This window comes from Silene latifolia, chromosome Y (assembly GCF_048544455.1).
Source record: "Silene latifolia isolate original U9 population chromosome Y, ASM4854445v1, whole genome shotgun sequence".
NCBI classification, from domain to species: Eukaryota; Viridiplantae; Streptophyta; class Magnoliopsida; order Caryophyllales; family Caryophyllaceae; genus Silene; species Silene latifolia.
Window position 1 is genome coordinate 89,155,525 of NC_133538.1, and position 7,851 is coordinate 89,163,375.

Genomic DNA, 7,851 nt, shown 5'->3' on the forward strand with positions numbered 1-7,851 from the left:
GGTTAATGGGTAATTGGGGAAACCAACATGGGGAATGATTCATGCTTAAATTAATATGCTTTCATATTTTATTTTCTTCCTTGTTGCGATCTCAACTTATGCACATGTTATGTTTGATGAAGTGTGAGCCTATGAATCCTTGCATTTTTCACCCATCACCTATCTTTTAAATGAGACTTGTAAGACATAAACCAACTCGAGTCTCATTAGACCATGCATATTGTTGAGTAGGGAAGATTAAGTCGACTTGTAGGTGTTGTACAATCTAATCGATTCGGCTCCGGGACCCAAACTTTCCTAGGATTTTAAGATATAAACCAACTCGATCCATCACAACAATAATTGCTTGCTTATAACTTGAGAATATGTTTGTATGATCAATTCCCATGAATCCCCTATGACCCCATGACACCCTAGTGCCTTTTATCAATTGTTTACATCCCTTTTAATTCATCTTGCTTGTTTACTTTCATTGCTATTTAGTTTAGTGATCTTCTACTTCAAACCCCAATTGTGACACCCCTTAGACACCACTAGTTGCAATAGAAATCTCATCTCAATTCCCGTCCCTTGGGATCCGACCTTTACTTGCCTCTTTACTAATTGTAGAGTTGTTTGTGAAGTTATAAATTGTGTTTTGGTCTAGGTGCTCCTAACGACAAGTACTGAAAAACTAACCCCCACGGGGGAATCACACCGACCAAAAAATGGCGCCGTTGCCGGGGACGGTGTTAACTTGATTTAGATTTTCTTATATTGTTATTAGTCGTGTCTTTCTTTCCTTGGGGAAGTAAAACTCCTCAAGGTTTGTTCTAATTATTTTCGAGTTGTTTGATATTTTGCATGTCTAGAAGATCACAAGGTGACTTGTTACCCTTTGATCACGAAATTGAAAGGACTTTGACAACCAATAGAAGACTTGCTAGGAGAACTTTGAGAGGTATTGGTGAGGTTGTAGATATTCAACCAAATACTATTGAGTTCATCAACCCTTTTGCAAGAGAAAGTGAGGAGAACCCAACACAAAATCCAACACAAAATCAACCCACAATGCCTAAGTTTTCATCACATTCCGTACCCACCGAGGAGAACCTACTCAATGGTACTCCCACACCACAACATCTAACCGGAAATTTTATTGCCAAATCCGCATTTATCCAATTAGTCGAAAGAATCCAATTAGGGGGGATGCCTAGTGAAGACCCTCATTCTCGTATGGAGACTTTTTGTGACTATTGTGATGCGATTTCTCAAACCGGTGTAACTCAAGACCAAATTCGATGGGTCTTATTTCCTTTTTCTCTAATTGGCACCGCAAAACAATGGTTGAAATGCCTTGATAAGGCTACTCTCGGAATTGATTCTTGGAAAAAGTTGGCTCTAGCTTTCTACAAAAAGTTATATCCACCGGAAAAGACTAACATGCTAAGAGCTCAAATTACGGGCTTTAAGCAAAGGGATGAAGAATCTTTGTATGAAGCTTGGGAGCGATTCAAGGGAATTTGTCGCTCATGTCCTCACCATGGACTTAGCGAGTTGTTCTTGGTACAACAATTTTGGAACGGTCTTTATGAAGATTCAAGGAACATTCTCAACATGGGATCAAATGGAATGTTCACCGAAGTCGATGACAATCAAACTTGGAACAAAATTAGGGAAATGGCGGTACATAACTCACAATATAGTAGACCTCGCAAGGCTACTAGAGGAGGAAAGCATGAAGTGGACTCCATTACTCAATTGGGTGCTCAACTTAGTGCTCACATTGATACCATCAATTTGATGTTTGAAAAAGCTATGGCTAGACTTGAAGAAGCCTCAAAATCACCAAAGCATCATGTTAATGCCATGACGGCATCTTCATCAATCCCAAGTGGGATATGTGAGAATTGTGGAACTTTGGGACATGACCAAAGTGAATGTAGGGGAACAAATGAAAAAGTGAATGTTGTCCAAGCATACAAGAGTGGTACCCCTTATTCAAACTATTACAATGAAAGCACCAAATTCCATCCAAATCTCTCATACAAAAGCCAAAATATTCAAAACCCTCAACCAACATACACCCCACCTCCCATGAGAAACCAAAATCAAAGACCCTTTTACAACCAAAACCAAGGTTACCAAAATCAAAATCCATACAATCAACAAAATGACCAAGGTTTTGATGTTCAAAAAGCGGTCCTCCAAATGCAAAAGAATCAACAAGAGTTTTTCACTCAAATGCAAAAAGATAGTCAAGCAAAAGAAATCACCATCAACAACATTCTAGCTCACACCAAAATGTTGGAAACCCAATTGACTCAACTAGCATCTTCAAGCTCACAAAGACAAAAGGGGTAATTACCACCTCAAAGTAATCCCCCAAGACATGAAACGGTTAGTGCCATTCACTTGACGAGTGGTACAAGGTATGAAGCACCGAAGAAGCAAGTCGAGGATGAAGTTGTGGAAGCTAGTGACAAAGAAGAAATTGTGCAAAACTCCAAGGATGGGGAACCAGCAAAAGAAGAAATTTCAAAGAAAAATGAAGACAAGGTCAAGGAGATGGAGCCCATTGTGATTAGACTTCCGTTTCCGAGTCGTCAAGCCAAGCCCAAATTTGATGACCAACTTGGAAAATTTATGGAAATTGTGAAGAATTTGGAAGTCTCAATTCCTTTCACGGAATTAATCAATCACGTGCCGGCCTATGCAAAATACATGAAAGACATCCTCACAAAGAAGAAGTCGATCCGGAAGCTTGAGACTATCGCCTTCACTAAGGTGAGTAGTGCAATACTTCAAGGGAGTTCACCTCCAAAACTCAAAGATCCGGGAAGCTTCTCAATGCCGTGTACCATTGGCGACACCACGATCAACAAAGCCTTATGTAATCTAGGGGCTAGTGTGAGTGTTATGCCGTACTCGGTGAGTAAAAGGTTGGGGATGGGAGAGCTTAAATGCACCAATATCACACTCTAAATGGCCGATAGATCGACGAAGACACCATTAGGGATATGGGAAGATGTTCCCGTAAGAGTTGGGAAATTTTTCATCCCGGTGGACTTTGTCATTGTTGACATGGAAGGAGATTCCAACATTCCGATCATTCTTGGAAGACCTTTCTTACACACCGCGGGTGCGGTGATTGATGTGAAGCATGGAGAGCTCACTCCAGAAGTGGGAGATGAAAGCATAACTTTTAATCTTGACAAGACCATGAGAGCTCCCCGTTTGCATGAACCATGTTTTATGGTTGATCATTATAGCCGGAAGGATGATAGGAAGAAGTCGGAATTCCAATGGAAGAAGAAAATTGAAGATGCTCCATTCAAAGAGCAAGTGAATTGTAACAAAGAGAGCTTGAAAAGCTCACCAAAGTCAAGCAATGAAGAAGATGGCCTGATTGGCCAAGACAAGAAAGTGGGAGAGTTGTCTCTATCAACTTAAGAGATCTTTAGTGATCAAGTAGATGAAGTTTGTGGTGTTTGGGACGATGAGTTTGAAGGGGTTTTCAATCCATATATTGTTAATGCTATCGATCAAGACCGACATGAAGTACAACAAGGGCAAAGGTCTATTGAAGATCTTTATCATGATAATGAACAAGCTTTTTACTACTTTTTCAAAGTGTTGAGCAACATCAACAACACCTTGGACATGCCCCCATGACATCTCACTAAGGATGAGAGTTTGGTGGAGTCCTCCCTAAACCATCATTTGTAAATATTTCTAACTCCCTAACTCGCATTTTAATTCTAACATTGCATTTTTTGTCATTTTTGGATTTTTATGCTTTGATCAAGATAATTATCATTTTTGAGAGAAGTGAGGGAGGGACTATTGATTTAATTGATGTGTAGTGCTTTAGCTTAGTGTGGGGATAGCAATTGCCTAGGCTATTCATGCCTTATTAGTGCCCCTACAATGAAGAACACGGGATTTGAAGAATGAAAAATGACAAGGATATGCAAGTGCACGGATGGAACTGAATCCGGGTAACACAGGGAGAATCTGAGCGTCTTTATTGGAATCCGCCGGTCTTCAGGCAATCCGGGCGTCTTTGTCAAAATCCGCCCGTCCATCTGAGCTGAAAATTTGAAATTTTGGGACTTTTGAAGAATCCGAGCGTCCTGGTAGAGAAGACGCTCGTCTTTAGAAATCCGCCCATCTTGGAAGGAAAGCCGCCCGTATTTTTGCCTGTGAAAAACAAGAAATCTCACTGTCTGAGAATCTGCCCGTCTTCAGCAGAAGACGCCCATCCTGCAGTTGATAAATCCGAGCGTCTTTGCTGAAAGACGCCCGTCTTTAGGCGAGAATCCTGAACAAAAAAAGGCAGAATCCAAGCGTCCCGGGGGAAAGACGCCCGTCTTCCCCTGCAATTTTTGAAATTTTCGGGTATTTTAAATACCCCCTCCCACGTTCATTTCTTCATTCCTTCATTCAAAACACTACCCATAAACCCCAAAACTCAAAACCCTCATCCTCTCCATCACCAAAACAAGATTTCCTCAACCAAATTCAACAAAATCAAATCCAAACTTTCTTTTAACAACAATTAATCACTCCTCTTCGAACAAAAATCAAACCAAGCACCAAAATCTTCAACCTTTGAGTCGATTTTTGAAATTATAAAGGCAAAGCCTTTCATCTTAAAATCGATTTGGGTATACTTGGAAATTGAAGATTTTCACTCTTTTCTTGGTTAAATCATCAATGGCAAGAACAAAAGGATCAACAAAGGCACCTAAGGCAAAGGCACTCTCAACAGGACAAAAGAGTCTTCAAGGAAAGAAAGCCTCATTGGCTATGGTGATAGCTAGTTCAAACTTGGAAGTTCAACAACAACAACCTCCCTTGGAAGCAACAACATCAATAACTCCAGAAATTGCTCAATTATCAAACTATCCGGAGGTAATTTTCATTTCTAACTCCTATAGGGATACATTTGCCAAGTATGCTAGAAAATCCTTTCTATCCACCAAATTCATATGTGAAGATGCCTTGAACAAATTGGGTGTCCTTGAACAAACGAAATCCTTCTTTGAAGCCATGGGGTTGGGAAAATTGTTTGCTACAAGAGAATTGACATACCCCTCCCTTACCTTAGAATTCTTGAGTTCTTTGAAAGTTACTAAGGTAGAGACTAGAGAAAACATCGAGTTCCGCCTTGCTAATGTGAGTAGGCGCATCACCTATGATGAATTGGGTAAAGCATTGGGTCTTAGTGATTCACCTAGTTATTACAACAATCCCGAAAAGTATGACCCCACTCCTCTTTGGGAGGCGATTTCCGGGAGGAAATTTGAGAACTATCATGCTAGTCGCGCTCTATTAGTCCACCATCCGGGCATTAGAGTGTGGCTCAAGGTCATCGGGAATACTATCATTGCAAGAAAAGACACTAACCACTTTACCAAGCTCGATTGTGTTCTTCTTGAGTCGGCCTTAAATATTGGAAGGGAATTCACCAAGCCTTGCAATTCTCTAAGGCTTTTGGTGGAAAGATGGCTAAATATTGATTGTGGAAAGCAAGGCACCACTGTTATTGTAAATGGAGGTCTAGTCACTCTTTTGGCTAAGTACTTTGATCCGAATTTCAACAAGGACAGCAAGTATGTGGCGAAAAAGGGGGGTCATCTCATTGACATGGATGCCATGATTAACAAGTACAAGTGGGTCACTCATAACCCTCTTGACACCAAATATGGGTGGTTCACCAATGAGGCTAGATCTTTTACTTTGCCTTCCAAGATATGCCGTTTGAGTGTCCATCGGACCAACTACCTTCTTCCCCTCTCAAAGAAGCTGAATACATCATCCGTCAACAAAGGGGTGAAATTGAAATGCCCTCCTCCTCCATTGTCACACCACCCTATCCATTCAAGTATCAAGAGTTCAAACCCAAAGGTGTTAAAGCAAGCAATGACTACATGACTCTACTTATGCAAGAGATGCACAAACAAGCTTTTAAGGATCGGGAAGATGCATACTTAGCCCAATATTCACCCCTCCTTCATTTAGCTAGGCAAGGACTACTTGATCTTTCATGTCCTTTGCCTAGGTGGGCGGATAGGGAAGTCTTCTTTCCGAGTGCATCTAGGGGTAAGATTCCGGGTGACGATGAGGTTGTCGGTGATGAGGTTGTTGATGATAGCATTGATGAAGAGGCTAATGAAGAAGAAGAAGAAGAAGAGGATAATGAAGGAAGTGAGCAAGAAAGTGAAGAAGGAAGTGGTGATGAGTCCACTTCTATTGAGGAAGATGATGACAATGATGATATGGTGGAAGACTAGCAAGCTTTGGAGGCTCCTACCCTCTTGAGGTTTGTCTACTTCTTTCTTTCTTTTAGTTATTTTATCTTGATCATGGTTGGAGAGTCCTAACAACATAGAGGACTAACACCTCGGCTCATTGAGGTGTTCTTATTTCATTGTTCCCACTTTTGAAAATCCAAAATGACAAATTTAGTTTCATGCATTGCATCTTGTGTGCAAGAACTACCAACTTTAGGACATTAGAAATAATGTCTATCTCGGTTTGGGGAAGTACATGCATACGCAACGGGAGGTAATCTAAATTACGCTCTCCGTCATAAACAAAAACCTATGCATCATGTAGTGTAGTGTAGTATAGCTTGCATTTAGTGTAGAATTCATGCATCATGTTTGCATAATTTCCCATCATTTTGGCCATTGAGGACAATGCCCATATTAGTGTGGGGATGGGGAATTCTAACTTAACCTTTATTCAAAAATCCAAAAAAATGAAAAAATTTCGAAAAACCACAAAAATTTGAAAAATTTTAAAATCCAAAAACAAGTTCATTTCCTTTGTAGTGTAGTCATGTATATATTATTGTATATATTGTGTTTGTTTTATCCTTTTTCACATTGATTGACTATGCCATATCCGAGAAATGAGGATCATTGAAGACCGCATGGTATGATCTTTCCCATCTCCTTTTTCCTCTTTATGTTAATGACTATGTGGCTTTATTTTGATTGATGCGGTATAACAATGTGAACTTAGGACTTGCATTTAGTTTATATGTCATATTAGTTTGTAGAATCATTTGCATTAGGATGTTTATATGCTAGTTGCATCATGGCATGTAGTTTTCATGTTAGAAAAATTTTGCGAAACCGTCTACTTGGGAAGTTTGACCAGTGTATATATGCCATAGTAGATGCTTTTTCTTCTTAAGACTTTGCTTGTTAGAATACTTGTAAAACACCCTAGGATGTGTCATGCTAGTATTCTTTGACCCATGGATTAAGGCCTAGTCAAGAGTACCTTGTGGTGTGATAACTCCTTGGCTACCGTTTATTCCAAGGTGACCCTTGAAACCATGCATCCATCCATCATCCATGTTCTACCACATTTTTGTCATCAAAGGGAATGGGCACAAAAACAAATCAATTTGAGTTCAATGAAATGAAAAGTGAAAGAAAGTTTGCAAAAAAAATGCATCAAATGAAAAGAGGAGCAAAAATATAATTCCTAAAGCTTCAAATATAAGGCACCCTCACTACATATGGGGTGACTTTGAAAATGTTCAAAAAGAAAATGCAAAAATTTGAAAGTTGTCAAGTGTTGAAATGCCAAACATCAAAGAAATAGCAAAAGAAAGTGTTCTCAAATGTCAAATGCCACAAGAAATTGGGGGGAAAAACAAAAACAAAAGAAAACTCCCAAAGTGAAACTCAAATATCTATCGATCCCTTTATCCACTATATCCATTTTTGTGCATGGTAGAGAGGGGACAACCCTTCTTCTTGTCTAGGCAAGAGGGGGAATTCCGCGATCCTCCAGTGTTTCTAACACCATAGGGAGTCTACTCTTGACAAAAGCATTTAACGATTGAGG

General features: G+C 39.8%; 1 non-coding gene across 1 annotated transcript; it reads right to left on the reverse strand.

The window, feature by feature from the left end:
- Positions 1-1,422: 1,422 nt before the first annotated feature.
- Positions 1,423-1,529, reverse strand: LOC141637080 (small nucleolar RNA R71). The gene has a single exon (XR_012541642.1). It is a non-coding gene; the product is annotated as a small nucleolar RNA R71 (small nucleolar RNA).
- Between the last annotated feature and the right edge of the window lie 6,322 nt (positions 1,530-7,851).